A 25,482-nucleotide genomic window follows, 5' to 3' on the forward strand; every position below is an offset into this window, starting at 1 on the left:
TAGTATGAAAACCAAGCCCACAGACCGAGCACGTATGGCTCTTCATTGGGGTATCCGCCTTCTTGGGTATGCACTTGGGGTAGTGGCAAGCTATATTATGATATTGAGAAGATTTTCCACATTTACTACATACAACTCGTATGGCTTTACTTTTATGAACCACATTAATGTGTTTGGCCCATTTACCAAATGTTGGTAATATCTGGGGACATATTGGACAATTAAAACTATCAACGGGATACTCTAAATAAAAAACCCCATCCTTCCACGAACTACTTTCTAATATATTTATATTACTACCAATACTGTTAAGATCCTTATTACGATCCCTATTAAAATCAGTACTTGATTCCCTAACATATGGATCATCAAATGTACTTAAATACTTAAAATCTGGATTAAAACTGTCCATAGTTAAATCATTAAAAGTGTCCCTTGTAAAAACCATCGGTAAGATAGATAAAATCTCCTCACCATGATTATCACAAACATTCTCCTCTACCTCCTCTCCATGCTCCACTGGGAGGACTTGATTCTCACTCTCATTCTCATGAGACTTCATTATAGTCCACACCATTTTATCCATTGGTCCAGCGACCCTGATCACACCCCTAATATATTTAACACTGTCAGCCGGGGCATCAAAGCCAACAGCGGGGGCGTTATTAACCCGGTCCAGCGCCAATCCGGTATAAAAATATAAATTACTTTTTTCCATAGCTAAAAGATTTACCCTTCTCAGGGGGAAACTAACCCTTTCCAGGGGGAAACTAACCCCTAAGACTCCCTGTTCCTTGTCCCCTAACTGCCCCCTCCTAAGACCCCCCCCAACTGCCCCCCAGGACCCTACCCCCTACCTGTACCCTGACTGCCCAAAACTTTCTCCACTCCCCCCAAAAAGCCCCCCCCGTTTCTTGACCTCCACCTCCAGAACCTTCCTGCCCCCTGACCTCCTTACCCTGCTGCTCAGAACAGAGTGTTGGGCTCTGTGCAGCCGAGCCGGACACGTGGCTGAGCTCCCCAGCACAACAAAACCTGGTCCCTGGCCCTGCACAACAAAACCCGGTCTGGCCCTGCACAGTGCTGCTGGACTGGGCTGTAAGGGAGCTGCTGGCTCAGAATGCAGGGCGGATCCGGCTCCTCTACAGCTGCTCCTGAGTCCAGCCCGGGACTTCCCTGCAGCCCTCCCAGCCACTCGCTCTGCTAATCCCGGACATTGTGAGTGCTTTACAAATTCCCCCCGGACGCTATTTTTAGCACACAAAAGGAGGACATGTCCGGGTAAATCCGGACGAATGGTAACCCTAGCAATGCATGCTAGGACGGGCAAAGGGAATGGGGAAGATAAAAGTGCCTTAAACTAACATTTACACTCCCCGGACACTACGCTGGCTTTGCACCTTTGCCAGGCAGATGGTGCAAGTTAGAGCAGCCTGAGAGACCACTGGTCTTCAGTGGAGTTGCTCCTGATTTGCACCAGAGTAAGAAGAAGCAGGCCCTTCCTGCCTCAGCGTATACTCCTATATTAATCCCATATTGCAGGCAATGCAATTTTCTGACAAAAGTTACCTGTTATCAGAAGGAAAAATATTATGGGCGATATTCTCAGACAGAGCAACACACATTTACATCTGTCCCTATATTTTCTGTGTTGGGTGATGAGAAATCTTGCAAACAAATGGCAAGGCTGCTGAAAATAGAACATGATCAATCCCCCTAAATCAGCATGTGAAGAGGACATAACTGGTCAGACCACCGTAGCCCCCTGTTCCAGACCCCTACAGAAAGGGCCTCAGCACCTAGTGGGAACACCTATGCTCAATTCTCCTCTTTTCTGTGGCCCTCACCCACTAGGAAACCCAGCTTAACGAGGTCAGCTGCCAGTAGAAGAAAGTCTGCAGTATGGCCTTTATGGGGCCACATTGACAGGGGGTGGGCCAGAACAGCAAGGGGCACTAGTGCCAGTTTGGAAGCACCTGATGTCCATGCAGATGGTCATGTGCTCCCTACGGATCCCTGAAATCAGCTGGGCTTGGTGGCGGTGATTCCTGCTTCTTCCATGGGAACCTAATGAAGACTTCCCCATTATAGGCCACTTCCATGAGTTTTACTAAGGGTACATATGCTCTGGTCCAGTTATTACTGTTGCACTGTTTAAAAACAGGAATGATTCCTTTCCAGCCTTAAAAACGGGTGCCTGAGTTGTTGGAATTTTTTAAACTGAAAAGAAGTTTGTATCACTATTTTTTTTTTTTAAATCTTGGAATTTGGCCAAAATTTAAATAATGCAGACTTATTTTCAGCTAAGATGTGTTATCAGTTCAGATAGCAATTTTCGCCACTATAAAGCTGCATCTTTTAATGGAATATAATACCAATAATTTCATTTGATCTGCGGTATTTGTTTGCTTTAAAAGGTTTACTCTGCATCAAATACAATTAGGCGTAATTTACAAGACCAGTAAAAAGAAGCTATTCTTTTTTGGCTAAGGAAGCCATTATCTGCTCAGGGTATTAAAAAAAACAAACAACAACAACAAACCTGTGACTAATTTTGATCCTGTCAGGGACAAGGGGCATCAGCAGAGACACACACACACACACACACACACACACGCTATCGGCCCTGCTTATTAAAGTTGTCCAACACTTCCCATTAGAAGACACTGTTTTCAGTTGTTTATAACTTTGTAGCCTGAATGGTTCAAGTTTGGCAATCTTACTTGCCAAACATTGGAGTTTGGGGAGAAGAATTTTAGCCAAAAAGGTTCAGACAGTTCTAAGAATGAGTCTAGGGACATATACCTTCTGCCAGTGTTAAAAACTCTTGTTACCATGTCTTTGAGAAGCTCTGGTACTCCTCTGCTTTGGAGCAGGGACTAGAAATTTGGCAGGGGGGTGGCCTCCAATATGGAGGACTTGCTGTTTGCTGCCCCCATGAAAATCTGCCCAAAGCTGGCAAGTGGTAAGCCTTTGAAAAGTAGCAGTTTGTACATGCTCAGTGGAGACTTTCTAGAGTTTTGCTGCTAAAAACCTAAAGATACCATCTACACTTGGTATGTTGTAACCTGGGGATGGGCAGATTTTCCCCTTCAACTCCAGCTCAGGTATGGTGTAGGCCATGCTAGGGGTGGGCACCAGAACTGAGAGTGGAAAACCTGTATCTCCTGTGCTCTGAATGCCCCCCACACCCCCATTGGGCTCAGGCAGTGTGGAGAAGGATGCTGCCTGATATGATCGCAGAGGGGACATGAGCCATTCCTGGAGGGGGAAGGGAAATTGGGACTGGATGGGATTGGGAACTAGTGTGTTGGGGGGCGGAGGGAGGGATAAATTCAGTGAGTGGGAAGAAAAATCAGATGAGGAACCAGGATGCATGGGGAGAACAGGATCGGGTTGGGCAAAAAGACTGGGAGATAGGGCTTTGGAGGGGCTGGCCAGGAGAAACCGACTGAATAACAGATTGGATGAAGAGCCTTGGAGGTAGACTGGGAGCAAGTGGGATAGGAAAGGTGAGAAATAAGGGGTGAAGGAGAGAGAACAGAGAGCCTGCCTGGAAGGGGAGAATAGGACTGGCTGAGCGAGAAACTGGAGCAGGAAGTGGGTATGACTGGGCAAAGAAAATGTGACTGGGGGCAAAGGGAGAACAAAACTGGAAGTCAAGAAAGTGAGACCAGGGTCCCTCCCTTTGAAGCAAATGCAATGTGTGATCCAGTTTCTTCCATTTTGCCCTGTAAAGGCCGTGGGCCATATGAATTCACCCCAGTATAACGTCAATAAAATATATTTGGACCACTCACCTCAGACTTCATGTTTAGTAGCTTTAATAAAATGTCCAAACCCTACATTTAGATGTGAGAAGCTATTAGGAACTAGAGCTGATTGGGAATTTTCTGACTAAATGGATTTTCATTGGAAAATGTCAATTGACACCAAAACTTTTCATAGGAATATACCTGTTCCAATGAAACATTCACCAGGAAAGGTTCCTCAAGTCCAAAATGGAATTTCTGGTCAAAACCAGAGAGCGCCACCCCAGAATAGCCAGTGGTTAGGACACTCTTATTGAACCTGAGACTTCCATGTTTATTTCCTACCTTGCCCAACTCAAATGCGGAGCTTGAACCTCACTTTCCCCCATACCACACGAAGGCCCTAGCCAGTGGGCTATTGGGGGTGGGGGTCTCAACACAAAATATTTCACAAGGTCTTGGTTTCATCTTGATGGGGAAAAGGAAAGTGTTCAAAATCATGAAAGTTTTCACAGGACAGGAAAACCATTTCCCATCTGTTTCTTTTAGGAACATGCTAGGAATGCACGTTCCAATATTCTTCCTGGATTCCATATACGACTCAAGGGGAGGGGAAGGCTTCTCTTCTGACCCTCATAGGCTTGCACAGTATTAGGCACAGTTTAGCCCTTTGGAACTATTCGTGACTAGATAGACAGATTCCAATGCTGTAAGTATGGAGGTTTCATTCACATCCTTTTCAACTCCTTACTGTCCTGCACTCCCACCTATTCACAATGCACACAATCCCTAGGAACCTAAAGATTGTCCCCCCCATGGTATTGAGCAACCCATTCTGGGAGGTTCTGCATCCTCTGGTGACCCACTCTCTCCTGCACCATTACAGCAGCACTGTGAAAGCAAAAGTGCAAGTTCCTCTTGGCAATAACCACTCCTATGAATCTGCCTCATCGTACTTCTGTTATTGTTAGATAGCTTCCATGCTTATGTTCTAGCAGCCTGTGAATCATACTTAGCGCAAAAGTTGATGAAGCGTTCAAGCTATCCTGCATCCCATACCACAGCCAAGCAGAGAGGAAGGAATGGAATTCTCCAATACAGGCAAGTGGCAGATGGATCAGAAAGGGTGATGGGCTGCTGGAAAGCATGCAACTGGTGGCTGGAATAGTGCTTTAGTGGGTGCGTGGGGCTCTGAGTGCACACATGCCTCTATGACTGAATATATGCAAGGCGAGCAGTGGAAATGATTTCCAGATCCATTAGTACCCCATCCTCTATGTTCTTTGCCCTCCTCCTCATTTATATAATCAAACTCACATTTTAGAAGGACAGTGTTCTTGTCCCCATTTTGAACTTTAACAATGACATGTCTGTACATACAGCACCAAATGAGCCTTACACAATATTTTAAATAAGCACCAGCAAGACGGAAATGCATCATTTTAGTCATGGAGCCAGCCATGACTGTATAAGAGGAACGCTCCCAATTTGCCAAGACTACCAATTACAGCTTGCTGTAGTTTAGCATAATCATTAAAACCTTTGAGAAACAAGACATTGAAAAATCCATTTTACTAGCTACAAAAAAACTCTTAAAAGCATCAAGCTCCTTTGTGCCAAGTGGAGAAAATGCAATGAAAGGTGGAAAGACATTACTACAGAGCAAAGTATTTGCCTTTAACAGGGTTTCCTCCCGTGTTATTAAATGTGTATTTTTCTGACAACAGTGATTTCATTTTGCAGGATAAAAGCCCTGTATGTCATCATCTAATCTTTTTCCCAAAAAAGATATTGGGTTTTGAGAAAGAAACTGATTCTCCACAATGCAGCTTTTTTCCCCCCCGCATTTGATGGCCACCAGCAGTTACAATCATATTGCTGTTACCACAAAGAATTTAATCAAGATCAGCAGCCTGATGACTGTGCAGAATAGGACTGCTCTATAAGAAGGGAAGAAGCATTAAAAAAACCCACATACACACACAAATCACTTTTTTCCTGAAGCTAGTAAGGAAGGATGCCAGCTGCTAAGATTTTATCCGAACTAACCTAACTCTTATGATGTTGCCAGGGTAAGCAGTGGAAAGGAGGCAGTGGGTAGAGCAAAAAGCAAAGAATCTTAAATGTTTAATTGGTGAACCCCTAGCTATCCTAAAATCTAAACTCTTTGGGCCAGATCCTCAGATGGTGTAAATGAGAATAGAGCCACTGAATTCAATGGACTTGTGCCAGCTTACACTTGCTAAGGGTTTGGTTTGCTAAGTGCGTGCCATGCAAACCAGCTTCCTGTTCCCTTGTATCAGTGCCGTAACAAGGGCGAGGCGAGTGAGGCACTTGCCTCAGGCACACAAAGCCGAGGGGCACAGAAAGCAGTGGAGGAAAAAAAAAAAAAAAGCCCTCACACAGAGATTTATAACCCAGTTGATCTTCCCCCTGGCCGCACCTGTGGCCCCCCCATGCCTCCCCCGAGTGTCCCCCAGCCCCGACTTGCTCCCCCAACCCCTTCCCAGCCGAGCAGAGAGTCCCAGTCTTTCCCCTGAAGCAACTGCTGCCACAGAATCCTAGTGCCCCCCATCTCGACTGCCAGGGCAGACTGACTCTGAGCCTGCCCTTACCCCTCAGACCCTTTCATTTTCCAATGGGACCCTCCAGCAGCACGGGGGGCCCCCCGCCCGCAGTCACCGCTCCTGCCCCATCCCAGGCAAGGGGCTGCCCCATCCCTCACCCCCAATGAGGCTACAGTGAGGGGCAGCAGCAGAGAAGGAGGCGCATGCAGCACCTCATGGCACCCACCATGGGGGAGGCGAGGGAGATTCCTGGACCTGAGAGGGGCCCTAGGAGCACGTACAGTGACAGTGGTGGGGGTGAGTGTGCTGCTGGGGGGGCGGGAAAGGGAGGCTCCTCCCCCAGAGCTTGCTGCTGCCGACAGGGAAAGGGCTGGGGGGAGTCCTCCTCTCTAGCCGCTGTCCCGGAGCAGCCTGCCTGCACCCCAAACTCATCCCCAGCTCTGCCCCACCCCAGAGCCCTCACCCCCAGTCAGAGCTTTCACCCCCCCACCGCACCCTCAACCCTCTACCCTAGCCCTGTGCACCTCCAGCACCCCAAACACCTTATTCCCAGTCCCAGCCAGAGCCCTCACCCCCCCACACCCCAACCCTCTGCCCCAGCCCTGAGTCCCTCCCACACCCCAAACCTCCCATTCCCAGGCAGAGCCCTCTCTCCCACACTCCTACTCTTGCCCTGAGCCCTCTCCCACACCCCAAACCCCTCATCTGCAGCCACAATCTACAGCCCTCACCCCTGCACCCCATCCCTCTGCACCCCTCCCATCCCCAAACTGCCTGCCAGAACCTGCACCCCAATCCCCTGCCCCAGCCTAGGGCCTGCACCCCAGACCTCCTCCCTCACCCAAATTCCCTCCCAGAGCCTTGGGCGGGTGGAGTTTGGGCAGGGGTGGATTCTGGGGTTGGTTGTATTGGGATCCAGGATGTGGGCGGGCAAAGCCCGCCCACTGCTAAAGGATCCCCCCCAGCCTAAGGGGGGGTCCACAGGGCCTGGAGACCAAAAAATTACAGGGGACAACTAATAAAAGAACAGGGACAGGAGTGAGGTCAAAGGGTCAAAAGAAGGGAACCAGACGGGGACACCAAGCAGAGAACCCCGGACAGTGCCCACTGCTCCTCGAAGGTGTCAAGGGAGCCAGTGGACGCCGCCCAGAGGAACTCTGCCCGGATACATGAACGAACGGAGGACCGGAAATAGGCCCCAGTGTCACAGGAGACTCCATCGGCCAACCTCCTATCCCTGGTTTTACAGATGGCCAATTTTGCTAGGGCCAGGAGGAGGTTGAACCGGAGGTCCCATGACTTTGTGGGGCGACAAATAGGGAGTGCATAAATAAAAAGGTGAGGGGAAAAGTGCAACCAAAATCATAACAAAATATCCTTGAGGAGCCGGAATAGGGGCTGCAGCCTGGCGCACTCTAGGTAAACATGTGCCAGGGTTTCCCTAACGCCACAGAAGGGGCAGGTATCTGGGATAGGGGTAAACCGCGCCAAGTACACGCCCGTGCTCACGGCTCCGTGAAGGAGCCGCCAACTTATGTCCCCGGTGGGCTTTGGGATCAGAGTAGAATAAAGGCTGGCCCACCGGGGCTCCTCACCCTCCAGAGGTGGCAGGAGGTCCCGCCACTTTGTATCGGGGCGGGACGCGAGGGTGAGGACATGAAGAACATGGAGCATGAGCGTGTATAGATGTTTCCTTGGCGCGGTCCGCAACAGAACTGGCTGCAGATCGTGCAGCCGGCTCATGGTGAAGGGACGGGCGGGGGCCCGATTGGGTCTACGGGGCAGGGAGCCGATGAAAAGGTCTGGAGGGCTCGGAGTGGAGGGTGGGCGGGGCGTGCCCTCTTGCAGGACCCGGTCAAGATAGTCCCGAGCAGCAGGCGGCAAAGCGGCCCTCACCTCCTGAAGCACGCGCCGGGGAGTACGAGGTCTGGAGAGCCCCATGCGCTGAGCGAGCATCAGGGGATCCAGCCAGTCTCCCCGGTCGTAGTCCAGGAGGTCTCCGACTTTGGTGACTTCTGCCAGGACCAACCTCTGGTGCACCATGGGGGACTCCGCCACCTGCACACGGAGCTGGGGTTGTGTAGCAGGGGCTCCGCGAGGAGATCTGCCCCCACGGTGGCCGCCACGGACCTGGTCACTGAGAACAGTTTCCAGGTCCGGAGGAGGTCCTGGTAGAAGACCGGCAGCCCGGAGAGGTCTCACGGAAGACCTCTCGGATGGAGACAAAAGAGCTGCTGGTCATATCGGAGCCCTCGGAAGCGGCGCAGGAAGGCGTGCGCCAATACGCTCGACGCCGGACTACCTGTACCATAAAGAAGCCTCTGCAGGGCCTGGAAGCGGAAGATGTGGACCTGTGCGTGCAAACACTTCAGGCCCTGCCCTCCCTCCTCCAGGGGTAGATGGAGAACCCCCGCAGAGACCCAGTGCAGTCCTGCCCAAAAGAACTCCAGAATCAATGTCCAGAGGTTGGCCAGGAAATCCGGGGCCGGGACCAGGGTGTTGAGCCGGTACCAGAGCATGGACAGGACCAGTTGATTGAGCACCAGTGCTCTCCCTTGAAGGGAGAGACACCGGAGCAGTCCTGTCCATTTCCGGAAATGGTTCTGGGGTTGGTTCTGGGCACCACCAAAATTTCTACAAACCTGCCACCCCTGATCCTGCCCTGCAAACCTGAACTCCCAGCATTCTCAGGACACATCCCTAGTGGCCACAGCTGATATCCAGCACCTCTCTCCTCTCTTAACCTGTGAGTCCCTCTCTGGATTGGAACTGGACTGGAACCAAAGACCATCTTGGAAGCAACATTATCAGCCCAAGCAGTCAAAAATCATGCTTGAGGGGGGCATCTTCTCGTTTCATTTCAGCTGTAAAAAATGAGACAACATAGACCGCCGCCACTTCATTCATTTTCATTCTTCGGCGGCAATTCGGTGGCAGACCCTTCCCTCCGAGATGGACTGAGGGACCCGCTGCCGAATTGCCGCCGAAGAGCCGGCCCTGGAGGAGGACACAATTTTATATTCTTGCCTCGGGCACAAAAATACCTAGTTACAGCTCTGCCTTGTATCCTGCTTGCATTTATATTACTCAGTGACCACACACACCACTAGACAGCATAAGAACATAAGAATAGCCATACTGGGTCCATCTAGCCCAGTATCCTGTCTTACAACAGTGCCCAATGCCAGATGCCCCAAATGGAATGAACAGATCAGGTCATCATCAAGTGATCCATCCCGTCGCCCATTCCCAGCTTCTGGCAAACAAAGGTTGGGGACACCATCCCTTCCCATCCTGGCTAATAGCCATTGATGGACCTATCCTCCTGGAATTTGTCTAGTTCATTTTTGTAACCCTATTACAGTCTTGGCCTTCACAACATCCTCTAGCAAAGAGTTCCACAGGTTGACTGTGCATTGTGTGAAGAAATATTTCCCTTTGTTCGTTTTAAACCTGCTGCCTGTTAATTTCATTTAATGAGCCCTAGTTCTTGTGTTATGAGAAGGAGTAAATAACACTTCCTTATTTACTTTCTCCACACCAGTCATGATTTTATAGACCTCAATCATATCCCCCCTTAGTCGTCTCTTTTTCAAGTTGAAAAGTCCCAGTCTTATTAATCTCGCCTCATATGGAAGCCGTTCCATTCCTCTAATCATTTTTGTTGACCATGTCTTCTACTGAATTCCAAAAAAATTGCATTCAACTACTACTGATAAATCTGTAATCAAATAGACTATAGCTTCCCACCCCCAACATCCCAGATAATACATTCCAAAGATGGTGAACAAATGTGTCTTGCACAGTGTCCTAAAGGCAACAAACAGTATAACACTCAGGTTTCACAGACTTAAAGAGGGTCTATATTTGAAAGGCCCTCCCTCTGACAGTACCCCTCTATCTATTCCCATGAGTTCAACACTGGAGACAGAAAGGAGCCTTCTGGTTAATCTTGTCCCATTAGTGCTTTATCACATTAGTATCCTTATTGCATTAGTGCATTACTCGTGCACTATTTAATTTAATCAGCTTACTTTTTAGATTACCGTTCCTACCTAATACATGCAAGTCCCTTAACATTAGGTTAAGTGTAAAATTAAGATATCTGTACTATATGGTAAGGAAAAACCCTGTCAGGGAATGACTTTTTAAAAAATTATCTCCGGTTGCTGAGGCAGCTAGATCTCTTCATTTCTCCCTACCCCCCAAGCCAGGACACTTATGCCTACTTACAATCACAGCTGGTCAAAAACTTTTAAATTAAGTATTTTCCTGTTGGAACCAAAATGTTTCATAGAAACAGACAGAAATTTCATCAAAATGATGTGGAATATCCAGGATGGACTATCCTGCCACTGGCCCAGTAGTTAAGGTATTGGCTTAGGAGAGTGGACCCACAGGTTCAGGCCTCTGCTCTCAGCTTCATTTCACATTGGAACAAACCAAATCCAAAACCTCATGTCTCTTTGTGAAACAGAATACAGAGTTCTGGGCAGCTCTACTGATGATGTGGACCTGCTTGGGTATATGGGCAGATTATGTGATTTGACTGCTTATTTATAAAGGAAAAAGGGAGGCTTATATCATGCCCTCCAACTCTACCTAATCTAATGATACATTACCTGGTGTTCTAGGGCTGGTACCAGTACCGCACATGAATAAGTTAGCTGGATTCCTATCTACTCTCTCTTACTCCACAAGAGAGGGTTATTTACCACCACGTCCCCCTCTTCTCTGTGCCTGCTAGCTCTTTCATATTGTTTGTTCTTAAGAGCTCCCCTGACTACTGCTTGGAACATACCACCTTCTCCTTCAGCAAGTTTCACTAACACCTCCTACAGGGATTTTTTTTCATCTCACATGGCTTGCAAAAAATTTCCAGTAGGGATTTTAAAAGGAACCTTTTCCTTCCTGCTCTGTTATGTACAATGCATTGCTAAATCAATGTAGTACTGTAGAGCAAATAGCAATCATATGAAATGAATATGTTCGTTGAAATTGCTCATATTTGAGAGTTGATTATTATTCCATGAGAAGGGATAATAGCATTTAATGAGCTGAGTTAATAATGGTCAAGATGCTGAGTCAATCAAGTGATGACTTGAGAAAGTCAATAATTCCTGATTGAGAGAACGGGTCAAATGCTCGAAGGCAAAAACCAAAATTGGCTCCTTTTTAAAGCCAAGTAACCCCAGATTGATCAGCACATGCATTCGTGTTTTTCTGGCACCTGATGGGTGGCTTGGTATCGTGACTGAGTCAACAGCCAGTCACATGACTACCAAAGTGTGGAAAGGCCAGATTGTTGGTAAATTGATAATTGTGGATGGAATTTTCAAAGGCACTTAAGGGCGTAAATCTCCTATTCTCCTTATTGATTTTTAATGGGATTTAAGCACTAACTCTCTGAAGCTCTTTTGAAAATCCCATCCAGCAAGTGTAGACTTGTGCCCACAGCTTAGGTGACGCAATACATGGACACATCCCTGATAGAGACACCTAAATTACTGACATTCTAGACGTAAAGGATTGTGGGTGTCATTTTTCATCTGCAAATAAATATGGACACATTTTTGCACTAACCATCTTACTTCCACAAAAATAGAGACCCACCTGCTGGTCACATATGGGCCTTAATTTGTTTTGGGGAGGAGTTAAGGTCTAGTATCCTCAGTGTTTGAGTTAGAAGTAGTATCTGGGGAGAAGCAGCAGACAAACACTATGACTAGAAGCTGAATACAGCCATTTTGCTGGACTGCTGAAACTGATGCTACCTCTGAGACTTATAAACAGCAGTTTGCTTTTACCATTGAATACTCCCTAAAAGCGTGTGTAATCTTGTCAACAAATTAGACTAGAAAGACAATATCTTGTATCTTTGTCCATATATTTTTCCCCATTAAAGGAATAGCCTGCACCTGGAGCCCAAAGCTTTCCTAGCTATTTGGAGGCTGAAATAATACCCGATGCTGGTAAATTAACAAACATTAAAATACGATGAATCATCATCTTTGAGGCCCCAGTCCAGAAAAGCACTTATACACGTGCTTAACTTTAAATGAGTAGTCAAAGGGACAATTCATATGCCTCAGGTTTAAGCACATGCTTGAGTGCTTTGCTGGAATGGAGTCTTTAAACTATTACAGGAGTACAAATTTAGGAACTAGGCCAATCCTAGTTCTTATGCTAGAGCGGAAATTGACTTCCTTTGTGGCATTGGTCAAGTCATTTATTCCACCCACCCTCCACTTTCGATGAACATTATCCCATTTTAAGATTAACCAATTAATATGCTCCCTATGGACTAGTTTATGTTTTAAAAAAGCTTTGAAGATGAAAGACGTACATGCATATAACAAAATACTATTATTAAATATAATGTAATTCCCATGTTAGTACCATCTAGTGCAATATGCCACAACATTATTTATCATAGTTCACCATGATTAAGTTTATAATGAAAATTAAAGCCATTCATGACACAAGACAGAATTACTTAAGACTTTCAGATACTATGGTGACGAGGAGGTGGGCTAAATAAGACCTAAGCAGAACAGAAAAGAATAGTATTTTAAAGTATTGCTACTTCATAAAGTTAATCTCTTCTGGTGGTGGTTTTACTATAAAAAAACCCAATAGAAATGCATCTTACACACTAGCAAATGTTAATGTATGAACTCTGGAAAAGAAATACATGCCTTTTGGGAACATGTGTACAGTATATTCTTTTTCCATAAAAACCTAACATTTACATTGATTTTGCGTAAATATATCTGTCCCCCAATAGTCAACCGCTCTGGGGCCTATCTTCCTGTGCTTCTCAACTTTGCCCTATTGAACTGATGAAAATACTGAAATCCTAAACACCAGCAATATCAGCGACAATATAGTTGGCATCAGACAGCATTATAATATGTGAAGGATTATATCAGATCCACAAAACCAGCAGAATAGACTGTTTTCTCTCAATTTCTAATTGCAGGATAGATAGAGGGACAGGTGGGTATTTCGAGCTCTGTTAAGCACTAAAGTTTTAGCGTCTCTCTGGACATGGATTTGGATTGATGACTGATGTGTCATCAGCTGCTTGGTAATACCGAAACATTCCATAAATAATGTGGACAGATTCCCATAAACCTTCTCCCCTGTACCTCCATCAGCAGTAAGCGAACATAAAGACTTGTTTCTAATTAAACTACAGTGCAGGGGAGAATGCATAATGGATTTGACCATGGAGTCAAACTGTTGGGTAAATAGATAATCGGCAGTAGGGAGGCAGGAGACAGTAAAGTGAGGATGAGCAATGTCAGGGTGAGAACCATAGCTGAGAAATGGCAACAATTACTCACAAAAAGAGAAAAACCCCTTGTTTTGCAAAGAAGTCTTCAGGAAATTAGAATCCGACACCAGTTTAGTAAAAGGACCACACTGCCATGGACACAGGCTGATTCAAACAAACCAGCTTGGACTTGCTGTTAGTTCAGGAAAAGCTTAGAGGAAAAAGGACTAGCTAATCCAGAGTAATGTGCTGTCATCACTACACTGACCCTGAAATCCAGGACACAGGCTTGTTCTTGAACTACTCTGGGGAAAAAAGCCATAGCAAAATAGAAGATTTATTCCAGCAAATTCCAGACCAAAATAGCAGGAGGGAACTTCATAGCTTTACAAAACGCATCTCGCCTTTCAAGTCAGGCAGGGAGATTACCAAAATACCTACTAGGAGATCACAGTGCATGTGTTTATAAGGATATATGTACAATAAATGACTTAGTCTTTTTGCTCATGAAATTTAATAAACTCAGGTCAACATTCAAGCTAGGTTTTTCCAGAGTGAGAAAAATTAACGGCACTTGTCTGATGCTATTTAATATGACTGTTTAAAAAAAGAAAAAAAAAGGCAATTACCTTGGTGAAAAGCAATTTAAAGCTATTAATAAGCACATTTTATTTGGCCAAGGTCTAAAGATTCAGCATGAGGTGGGAACTGGCACCCAAGAGTACACTCAGGTGCACCCATCCCTGGCTTGCATGCAGCAGGGTTGCACATGCCGGATATCTGACATGCTCACTCAAAACTGCATGTACACAATTTTGCACATGCACTTCTAAATATATGGGCTGAAAAGGTTTTTTTTGTTTTGTTTTTTAAAAAGAAGTCCAATACGAACACTGGGAACTCCCCCCACCCCCCACACACACCCTCTGATCCAATCCAACAAAGTACTTACCATGTGTGACTTTAAGCCCAAGATTACAGTTAAATTATTTCAGTGGACACTACACAAGTGCTTTAAGTTTTATCCAATAGAGCACTTGGGGATGGATATGTCAACTAGATTAAAAATTACCTATTGATATTTGTACATTTTTAAACAAAAAAAGTTTTTTTTCCATTTTTAAATCATTGACTTCTTTTAACACCACAAGGAAATCCTGTGAGTTCAACAATAGTTTCTTTTCAAGCAAAGAGGTGGAAAGTCCACCCACATGTGGGTGGAAGTAATGGAAAGGGAGAGCACTGATTCTGCGGTATGAATTTCCATCTTCAGGAACTTTCAATAGGGGTGGAGGTGGATACAAGGAGCAACCACAATTCACCAGGTTATGCACCAATCAGGACTGAACAGATTACCAAGGAGTTAATGCTGTTCTTATCAGCATCACTCTCCACATCTTCTTACCCTCAGCAGAAGAGTCAATAGGAACCCTCCTTTCTTAAAAGGCGTAATTGCATGGAGATGGGTCACAAGACCAAGACACCCCAAGGAAATACTGATTCTCCTCGCAGATATTCCATGATCTGTGAGGTCCCAGTGGACCCTGGTAGCATACACTCTGGCTCTTGTGGGAGACTTCCATTTATAAGGGAGCATTCTTGAGAAATACTGAGCTCAACCTTGTGAAGTTTTCAAAACCCTCTCATCTGGCCCAGGATTCAGAGTGGGCTAGAGAAGTGAGTATGGAAATGGAAGTCAAAGTCCTGACTTCTAATCCTAGTTCTGCTGCTGATTTACTGTATAGCCACTCCACTGGGAAAGCCACTCCAACCTTTTGTATTAACTTCCCCATGTTTGAAGTACTTACACAGTCAGAGGGGTCAGGGTGCAAGCGAGGCCAGTGAGGGGTTTAGCTACTGCCTGCTCTGTAGCCCTGGGTGCCTGAAATACCCTGCTCCTGTAGCTCCCAGCCTGAGATGCTCAAAACTAGCCTATTAGCATATCTCACACCCTGAGTGTCTGTGTGCTAGACAGCCCTAGCTCAGCTGCTATGAACCTAACGCCTGTCTACAGCACCAAAGTACCATTCTGGCTTCCACCAGCCAGGTGGCCCTACCACACTCTCAATCCCAAATTTCCCCCCAAAAGTGCACCCTGAAGTGTCCACCCATTCCTGGATCACTCAGAGAAATAGGATTCATTGCTCATTTGAAGACAGCAAAGCACGTTACAGCTTGTTAACTTAACTAGGGTAAACACACCCTTCCCCTCAAACAGCACTGAGCTGGTTTATAGTAAAAACTAGACACATTAACCATAGGATGTAGGTTAAGTGATCCCAAATAAAAGGAATGAAGTTAGAAAGGGTTACAAGCAAATAAAAGCAAAAACATGCATCTAAAAGTCTACAACAATCTAGCAAGGTATTGGCTTTGTTTGAGATGGTTTCCTTCTCCAGTCATTCTTCCCAGGTCCCTAAGTCAGGACCTACCACAAAAAGGAGAAGATGCCCTGGTCTTTCCAGCTGGAAGATCTTTGTTTAAGCAGCTGTCACTCCAATGTTCAGTTTCCAGAGACTTTAACTCTACTCTTCTTGGTTGAAGGGCCCATCTTTTTCAGCTTGCAGGAGTTCTGGCACCTTGTGTCTGTCTACTGATGGATGCCAAAGATGGCTTCAGTCTTAGATTACATTTTCCAAAGTTCAATGACCTTGTTTCAAGAGACAGGATGACCTCATGCTGTTCTTCCCTTTCTGTGGGCTTCCCATCCCCTTGTATGAGGCTTCCACTGTTTACATTCCAGCAAGAACAGTTTACATAGGAGACACATGACCTCCTGTCTGTGAGCTGCATTTCTCCTTTTGTTTGGGCATAGAATGTAAAGCCTAATATCAGCGAGTATCCATAATTCCTTATATAATGTTAATACATACATACACTCGTAATTAATATGATTGTAAAGGGTGTCATATGCTTTCATACAAACCTTTATATAAACACAGTAATATCATATATAATCAATCGATTCAATTGCTTCTGACTTGAGGTTCAAGTCACTTGTCTTTCTGTGCCGATAAAGTTTCTCTTCCCTGCTGGAAGCAGTCTCCTCCCCCACTCGCTAACTTTGTTTACCTAATATGTAAATTTACCTTCATTGTCTCTGCCTGACAATCCCGGTGGTCATTCCTTTATCTAGGGCAGACCTGTTTACCAACTCACCCTGACATGCGTGGTTTAAACACGTTAGTCACTCCTGCATATATCCATAAATCTCAATACACACTGCAAACATACATCATGCAAGAGTAACCATGATCAGTGAATTAGTTTTCCAGTGATATATTACATGACACCTTTTACATATAGATTAAAATGTCAGTGAGTTGGGATTCAGTGTAACTCATTTCCTATTACCAGTAAGCCAGGTGTCTTCTGGCACTGGGAGGCTCTTAGGGTTACACCCACCTTCTTCATAAAGTGGCTTTGAGGTGTAATTAGTTGAGGTCTGTACAGTGCTTTAAGTGTGATAGAAGTGGTAAGCAATCTTATTTCCTTGAAAATATAATTTAGGTCCAGTTTCAAAAACGTACTCACCTACTCCATCTACTTAAAAATAAGTCTCCTCCCCCATTCTTTACTTGGGAATTTCGTATTTTGCACTGTGAGAATATGGTTTTGCCTCAGCGATAAGAAAGGGAGAAACAGGGACTGGTGTGGGGGGGGGCATCATAGCAATTAAGAGCACTTATCAGATGAAGAACAGAGCAAGAGATGGTAGGGGAAAGCAGCTTGTAAAATGGCTACTTTAAGGCTACATTTGCTCCTCTCTGCCAAATTTGAAGGGCCAGCCCCAGAAAAGTTCATATGGGATGGGGGGAAATCCTATGAACAGGCAAGCTTGCACTGAGTGAGACGGGGCAAGGCAATTATAAACTGGTGTTTTGGGGCTGATTTTTCTGTATTATATCACAAAACTTGGATATATTTACATCCAATAGGGTAATGTTAAGCAAGGAAATTCAGAGTTGATTCATGACCTCGATATTAGTGACAGAGAGACTTCTAGAGTAGGAAAGTGTGGGAGAGAGATCTCCATATTTATGCAAAATTGATAAAGTTTTTAAGTCTTTACAAATTTGCACTTTTACTAAATATTAATATGAAGCTACAAGAGGATGCTTTGAGCTAAAAAGACACACATTTAGCTAATTAGCATTAATAAAACAAAAAACATACCGGAAGATTTCCCCTTCCAGCTCCCAAGTAAGAGCAAACAAGCAGAAACCATGTAAACACTTAGGAGGAAACCTGGTTGTGCAAGGAATGCAGGGTTATGTTATCAGAGCAATAAATCGAGAGGTCAAGAGAGCCTATACCCGCTCCCCTCTCTCCCCGCCAAACACAGGTTTTTCTTTGAAAAGAAAGTGTGTAAGTTTAAACCCACACAAAAAGAATTAGGGAAATATTTATTGAAACTTTTTTGTTGTAAACACACTGAAGTCTTCATGCTTTTAACATTTATGGTGGGAAATATTTTACAGAAAATACTGGTTACTTCCTAAATCATGTTTCCACTTAAACAAAGGTTTTCACGTTTCTCAAATGCATAATATGGATGTTTGCAAATATTTTGTCTCTAAATGAAAACCTGATATTGTTATGTACAAATATAGCAAGGTCATTTGATGCTAGACTAATCAGCAATGTAAGAAGCCATTTAGGTAAAGCATATTTATATTAATGGGCAATTAATTAATTTACTGGCAGTGTGCAAGCAAACTCTCACCTAATCATGCAGGAAAACAAGAAAATCATTATTTAAAAAAATCATCCTGTACACTCAACAGCTTAAGCTAAAGAAAGACTGTCTAACAGTTTAAAAGGGGACTACATTAACTTGCAATAGGAAGCTTTTAGTGTGTGCCAGAAGAATCAACAACTCAATGCACAACTCCTGGTGTACATCAGAATTTATACCCCAGCTGGTGTGGAATAAGGCACTATGTTGACATGCCCTTAGTGTTTCACCAAAATCTCAAAGCACTGGCCCATTGACATCTGAAACCCCTAACTCATTACTTTCCTTAGCTATTGGACCAAAGTAGTAGCACTTTGAAAGCACACATCTCATCACTTAATGCTATGCCTTCAAAAAGATCATGTTCTTCCAGGTCTCCCTGTTGCTACTTTTCTCTCTTCCATGGTACTGCTATTCTCCTTGAAAGACATTAACTTTTATTGTTGCTCCTGCTGTGCTTATCCTAGGCTAGCAAGAGTGTTCTAGTTCCGATTCTCTTCCAGTTCTTGGGAAGGAATCGCCAAAATTTGTTTCTATCCCTCTATAATTTTGCATCTTTTCCATAGTCTGGATCGATCCATATTCCTTCAGGTTGGGCCAGTTGGCTCTGAAGACTTGTGACGTACAAAACTAGATTGTCAGTGACTGTGTTCAACACTTCTTAAAAAGCAACATTGTAAATGGGCCTCCTATTCCATCTGTATACATACAACCCATCTCTTAAGTATGCTGGAAATAGCTAGCAATTAGCCCAAGTCACCAGAGACCTCACTCATAACTCCATCAAATGACAATGAAGGTAAGTGCGGGTTAGTAGTTCAGCACAATTCCTAAAATATAAATGTTTCTTTCAATGTGAGTGATGAGATCCCACTAAGCTTTGTAGATTGACCTTAGGAGAAAGGATTTTGAAAATAAGGTCATTTATTCAGGTGAATAAACATGGACCAAGGCGTATAGCTTTAAAAATCATGGTGAGATATCTGAGGTATTGATATCCCCTATTACCATAGTATTTAAGCTCCTCACAATCTAATGTTTTTATCATCACAGCATTCCTTGAGGTAGGGACATACTATTATCCTTGTTTTATAGATGAGGCACAGAAAGACTAAGGCCCAGATCCTCAAAGGTGTATGAATTCAATGAGAGTTAGTTACCTAAATACCTTTGAGGATCTGGGCATAAGTGACTAGCACAGGGATAGCAATGGCAGAGCAGGAATTGGACCTATATCTCCCACCAACCACACTTGGCCTCTAACAATTTAATCATCCTTCGTCAATATCACACACACAGAATTGAAAACCAACACTTAAAACACTGGTGTGCATGAAGGCAACTGGTCACAAGCCATGTCTACATGGACCCTGTATTATCTGCATACCATGTGTGTTTATATTGTCAACATATGTTAGCGATATGACTTTTTTGGGGGGGTGAAACTATTTAAATAATTTCTCGTAATTACCAAGTTGGCATGCACACAATATTAGACATGAGATATTTTTACAGTCCATGGTGCAAATTAATGTAAAGAATGCATCCTGTTGATTAAAGAGTGGTGTTTTCCAAAAGAATTAATAGAGTTGCTCAGCTAGGAACATCTCCATATTTACGTAAAGTGAAAAAGACTGACTTCCAGCAAGAGATTCATACCATACAGATTGTTCCCCAGTTGCAATCTGTACAGTATGTCATAGGTTAACAGGCAGCATGCAGCACACATTTTGAAGATCTGTTGTTCTCACTTTAAACAAGGAAATTGCTTTAATTTTTAAAAAGCTTAAATGGTTGAATGGGTACCAGAACATATTGCAAGGATTTCACTTGCGCTTGGCTCAAGCTATTGTACACTGTTAGGTGTCTTAAAAAAAACTGTAGAAAGGAACAATATAGCAACAAAGGAAATGTCTTTACTGACAGCTGAATATCATCCCTAGAGAATCTACACTTGCTAAATAAATCTGGAAACATAGTTAGCTGGAAATACAGTAATTATAGGTGCCAGCTGGAAGTAAACAATCATTGATGCAGGCCACCAACTCCGAGGATGTCAGTGGTTTTAAGGTACAAAATAAATTCTCACTTTACTCCTACCTTAATTAAAGAATCTAAGATTTTAGTACCCAGCCTTTTCTCAGAGTGTAATGTGCTGCAAAAAATAACAGCCTCCCCCTTGATTAACACTCTCTAGGGCAGGGAATTTAATTATTTTTTTATCTGGTCAGACTTGGTCAACCAGATGTGACTTTCAGTAACATGGTATGGATTTGTCCATATTTCATTGCAAATGTAAAGGCATGTCCATAAATCAGCAGTAAAGGTGTGCCGTTAAACTGAAGGTTGTAAAATATACATAATGTGTACTATATATAGCAAAGTGGGCTTTTGTAGCCGTTCTCTCTATTTCAGTAAAGAGAATGATTATGTATTCCTAATCTAGCTAAATTTACAATAAAGAGATGGGTACGTTCCAGGCATGGGCCTCTGCCAAATTCCCAAATCCAAACACCCTGGAACAATCAAGTGTTGGAAATCCAAACCTGAATCCAGATCCAAAATTTACAGCAAGCTCCTCCTATCTTTATAGTGGGCTAAAACAAAACCCTGGAAACACACACTCTCCCCAATCCCTTGCTGAGGTGATTGAAACTTGGAGATGTATCCACATTGTGGTGGACTCCAGACACACTAGAAAATTCTTTATCAAGGGGGTTACGTATAATTCTCATCATCAGTAACAGGAGTTGAAAGCCTGGATCTAGGGGAGGGTATGTTGCCCCACTAAGTGGGTATTTTTAAATATTTTGTATATGTATTGTTAAAGTTCTAGATGGTTATTCATATGGTTTTTCCAATTCCATATAGTTGTGCCTGCATCAGTAAACCATTAGAGGGTTTGTTTGATCAGGTTTTTTTCCTCTGAAGAAGCTTTGTGTGTGATTAGTGAAGTGTCGAGAAACAAAGCACTTATAACCACTGGTGCAACCCCCCAAAGGGATGTCAGCTGTACTTGTGAAATTATGTGAAAGGCAAGTGACATACTAGAAAACACTTTGCTGCCATTGCCATTTCATTGCTTGATTGGTCAGAACTAACATGTGATTTATCATCTTCACTTCAGCTGTTAGGGGTAAACCTTTCTAAAATGCTGCAGGGCTCAGAAGGATGCTACCCCCGCCACCCTTATCCTCCCTTCCCTTCAGTTCAGTCATTGCTAATCCAATTATATTTGCTAGAAGATTCCCCAAGGCTCCAGATACAACTGAATACAACTATATTGCACCAAACCTTTTGAATCTATTCATACCTTCTACATGGCACAAATAAATGGAGATAGACTGTATTACCAAATTATTAATGCTGACATCCTGAAGAAGAAACAGATGGAGAAATGATATTCATGTACATGCACATGAGTAAAATGATCCAAAATAAATTATTCTAAAATAAGTGATACAATTTATAGGCATTGGATTGATGGTCCTGCTCCTATTGAAGTCAAATGTAGATTTCCCATTGAGTTTAGTGGTGCAGGATGAGACCCTAAATCCTCAAAACCTTGGTACTTTAGAGCTTATTGCTTCTGAATATGCTACATCCTGCAGACATGTCTCTTGTGCTGCTTAGTGCAACTGGCTCAATCGGCTGTTCTGTTAACTTTTTTGTAGCCAGCTGATTTGGGGCTCAATCCTGCAAGATGCTGAGCAACTCATGGACTCATGCACCTATTGACTTCAGTGAGCATCATGGACATTCAGCACCTGTAAACGTTACTAACATTTAGCAAGAATGAGCCCTTAAAGTGGCAGCAAGGCAGTAGGCTATGCAGAAATGGGGATACATCGGAGATTGTGTATCCAATTTGCTCTCCTTTCCAAAGGACTGTAGGGACATTAACTCCTACTGAAGTCAATGGAAAGACTCCCACTGATTTGAGTAGGAGCTGGATTGGGGCTGACAAGATACCTATATGGCACATATTTACAGTGGGGATCATATAAAAATGGAAATCAAACTTACTTCTATATTTCCTAGAGTTCCACATGTTAGCCAGTTGTTTTTTAAGAAAAATGGTGGGTTTTTGGTTGAGAAGTCCTTTGTATTCTCCTTTGCAAATTAAGCCAGAAATCATTATGTGGTGAAATTAGTTTCAAGTTACCTGAATTTGGCAGGGGAACAGGCGGAAGAGGAAAAACGAGGAAGGTACGACAAATTAATTTCAGATCAATCAAACTCTGCTGCACAAAGCCTCCAACCAAAGTCATTGGTCTTTTACAAACATTTTACCCTGACCTGCTTTAATACAAAGCTAGTCATTTGTTGCCAAGAAAAGGAAAATAAAAGCAATCTAAAATGACTCCACCAAAACACTAGTTCTGCTGCTGTAATTCACTACCCCACATGGGATGTGGGCAGGTGGATCCAGATCTCCACACCTTAGTAGGCTGTTGACAAGAGCAGACTGAGCAATACTAAAAACACTTAAGGTTCAACAATGGCAGTTGTACAATGGGAGCTTGATCCTGGCTGGAGCTCTTCATCGCACAGGTAATGTGCCTGCTGTGTCATCCCTTAGGAAACTGTAGCATACACACCACTCCACGGCAGGCTAGCTCCATTGGCTTCTGTGAAAGTAGAGCCATGGGTGCTAAGAGGACCAATGCCTGCATTCAGGGAAGTATTGAGGCTGGAGAGACTGCCCAGCCTTTGCATGGGTGAAGCAAGGGATAAGATTCTTGTATTCACACACTTCTTGTGCACCCACACAGGGCCGGTGCTACCATTAAGGCGAACTAGGCGGTTGCCTAGGGCGCCAAGATTTGGGGGCACCAAAGAGCGGTGCCCCCAATTTTTTTTTTTTTAAAACAGTGTTCCTCCCCGAGCACGCGGTCGCCACTCCACTTCTCCTGCTTCCCAGGCTTGCGGCACCAATCAGCTGTTTTGCACTGCAAGCCTGGGAGGAGAATTAGAGCGGGGGCGGCGTGCTCGGGGAGGAGGCGGAGCAGAGGTGAGCTGGGGTGGGTAGGTGCCGCACGGCTCCCTGCCCAGGGGGTTGGGGAGCTGCTGCAGGGGTGCCTCAGGGCGGGGGGGAGGGGGTGCCGCAGGGTTCCCCACCCCAGCTCACCTCTGCTACGCCCCCTCCCCAGCACGCCGTGGCTGCTCCACTTCTCCCGCCTCCCAGGCTTGCGGCGCAATCAGCTGTTTGGGTGGGAGCTGCTGCGGGGGGGTGCCGCAGGGCGGAGAGGGGGGGCAGGGAGCTGCCGTAGGGAGCTGCCGCAGGGCTGGGGGGGCCACAAGGTGGAAGTTTCGCCTAGGGCGCGAAACTTCCTTGCACCAGCCCTGCGCCCACATAATATACAGTGAGCACGATGCTGTGTCTGGCTATCTCTATTAGTGTTATATTTTCTGTGTTTTCTTCCTTGTTTTTTTATTACCAACAACATTAGTATGAAAAACAAAATCTCAGTGGCTTAGGACTTCATCTTTTCATGAAGTTTATTCCTCACTTGAAGTAATCCTTCTCTCCCTTTCCCTTTTTAACTTCCTCTTTATGCTGCTCTTTTGAAATATTGTGTATAATTTTAATTATACCTTTGTGTATAGCCATGGACACAGAGATAGACAGATGCTATTAAAAAACATACCAAAAATAATGTTGCATGGCTGATCAAAAGTCACACAATCTGAACACTTAGACTGCACACAGTGGAGCCCTGCCTCCTTCAATGCACATCCTCAGACACACATGATCATAACACCAGTTAGCTATGCATATGTGTGAAGTGCAATTATAGACACACGATACATATGGTGAATTCCTTGTGATAAGTTAGTTTATCATGCACTTCTGACCATCCAACCCATCCTTTGTTCACTAATCCATCTCCCAACATATATCACATATCACACCCACACACAAACACACACACACACATAGACTCATCGATCTAGGATGCGGAGTTATTTATACTGTGGAACATCATGTAGTTCTGTATTCTTGCATTTTCCAAGCAGAGTACTTGATCTTGCAACCTTTGTAATGATATTTAATCAGGCTTTTTTGGTGTATATATACACACACACACACACACACACACACACCAATTGGTAATTTGGAGTTCTTCAGTTAGGACCTAATAATTCAGTGGTTTGGAGGAGTTTGTTTTTTTTGTGGGGGGCGGGGAAGGGTGGGGGAAATTTAACCAAGGAAAAAGTCAAGGCACTAAAAAAAAAAAAAAAAAAAAATCTCTACTTGAGCTATTTCTTTTTCTGCAAGGTACTGAAAGAATGAGCAAACCATTTCAGCTCAAATATCTGTCTCACTTGTATGTTTGGGACTGAATTTCTTAAATGTATACCACAGTTAATGTAACAACATGCAGTAGTATATATTGTATAACAATCATGATATTCTTGCTTCATTTAGTAATAAGTACATTAAAAGGAAATACTGAATCGCATCTTGCAGTGGTAAGTCACCAGGATTTACCTTATAGTGCTTGTAAAGGATTGGGGCCTATCTTTCAGTGCCTTCCTCCTACTGGGACGGGCTTTTCTCTTGCTGAGCCAGCTCACTTCCTGGGGTAATGCTGTCTGAACACTCTTCAACGAATTTAGGGAAGCAGCTTCCAGCAGACTTAGTTGTTTATTTTAACTCCTCTTAACAAAAGAAATCAAAGCTCACACTTTATTCCATCAAAGTCTATGCAGGCTAAGCAGTCCCTTCCCAAAGTCTGCCCCTCACAAGAATACCTTCAGCAACCCAAAATTCCTGGCACTTACTTACCTCAGTACCAAAGATTTCAAACAGTCTCCCTTCTGCCCATTTGGTTTCTAAAACAGTTCCTTTCTACAGTGGTTCCAGTAGCAGTCCTTTGAAAGTACAACCCCTCAACAATCTGAGGAGGGGGTTACAGTCTCCTACCAGGTGTCTTCTTTCATAAGAATCAGTTAATTAAGTTCAGCTCTCCTCTCAGGTGCAGCAGGCAGGGCTAATCAGCCAGCTGCAGGCCTCTGACCCCAAAGGAATGGTATCCTTTGTACCTTCATAGTGCTACAAAAATATAAAGTCTTCAGGAAAGGGACTGCTTCTTACTATGTGTCTATACAGTGCCAAATACAATGGGGCTAAGATTTTGG

General features: G+C 44.2%; 1 long non-coding RNA gene across 3 annotated transcripts in view; it reads right to left on the minus strand.

The window, feature by feature from the left end:
- LOC112058734 (uncharacterized) overlaps positions 1-25,252 on the minus strand; it is a 467,231-nt gene extending 441,979 nt beyond the window's left edge. For 2 of the 3 annotated variants that reach the window (XR_010601231.1, XR_010601233.1), the window contains exon 1: positions 25,130-25,252. This is a non-coding gene — a long non-coding RNA (uncharacterized LOC112058734). The remainder of the gene's footprint in view (positions 1-25,129) is intronic. The other variant, XR_010601232.1, reaches the window with a different exon arrangement.
- Positions 25,253-25,482: the final 230 nt, after the last annotated feature.

Source organism: Chrysemys picta, chromosome 5, assembly GCF_011386835.1.
Source record: "Chrysemys picta bellii isolate R12L10 chromosome 5, ASM1138683v2, whole genome shotgun sequence".
Lineage (NCBI taxonomy): Eukaryota > Metazoa > Chordata > Testudines > Emydidae > Chrysemys > Chrysemys picta.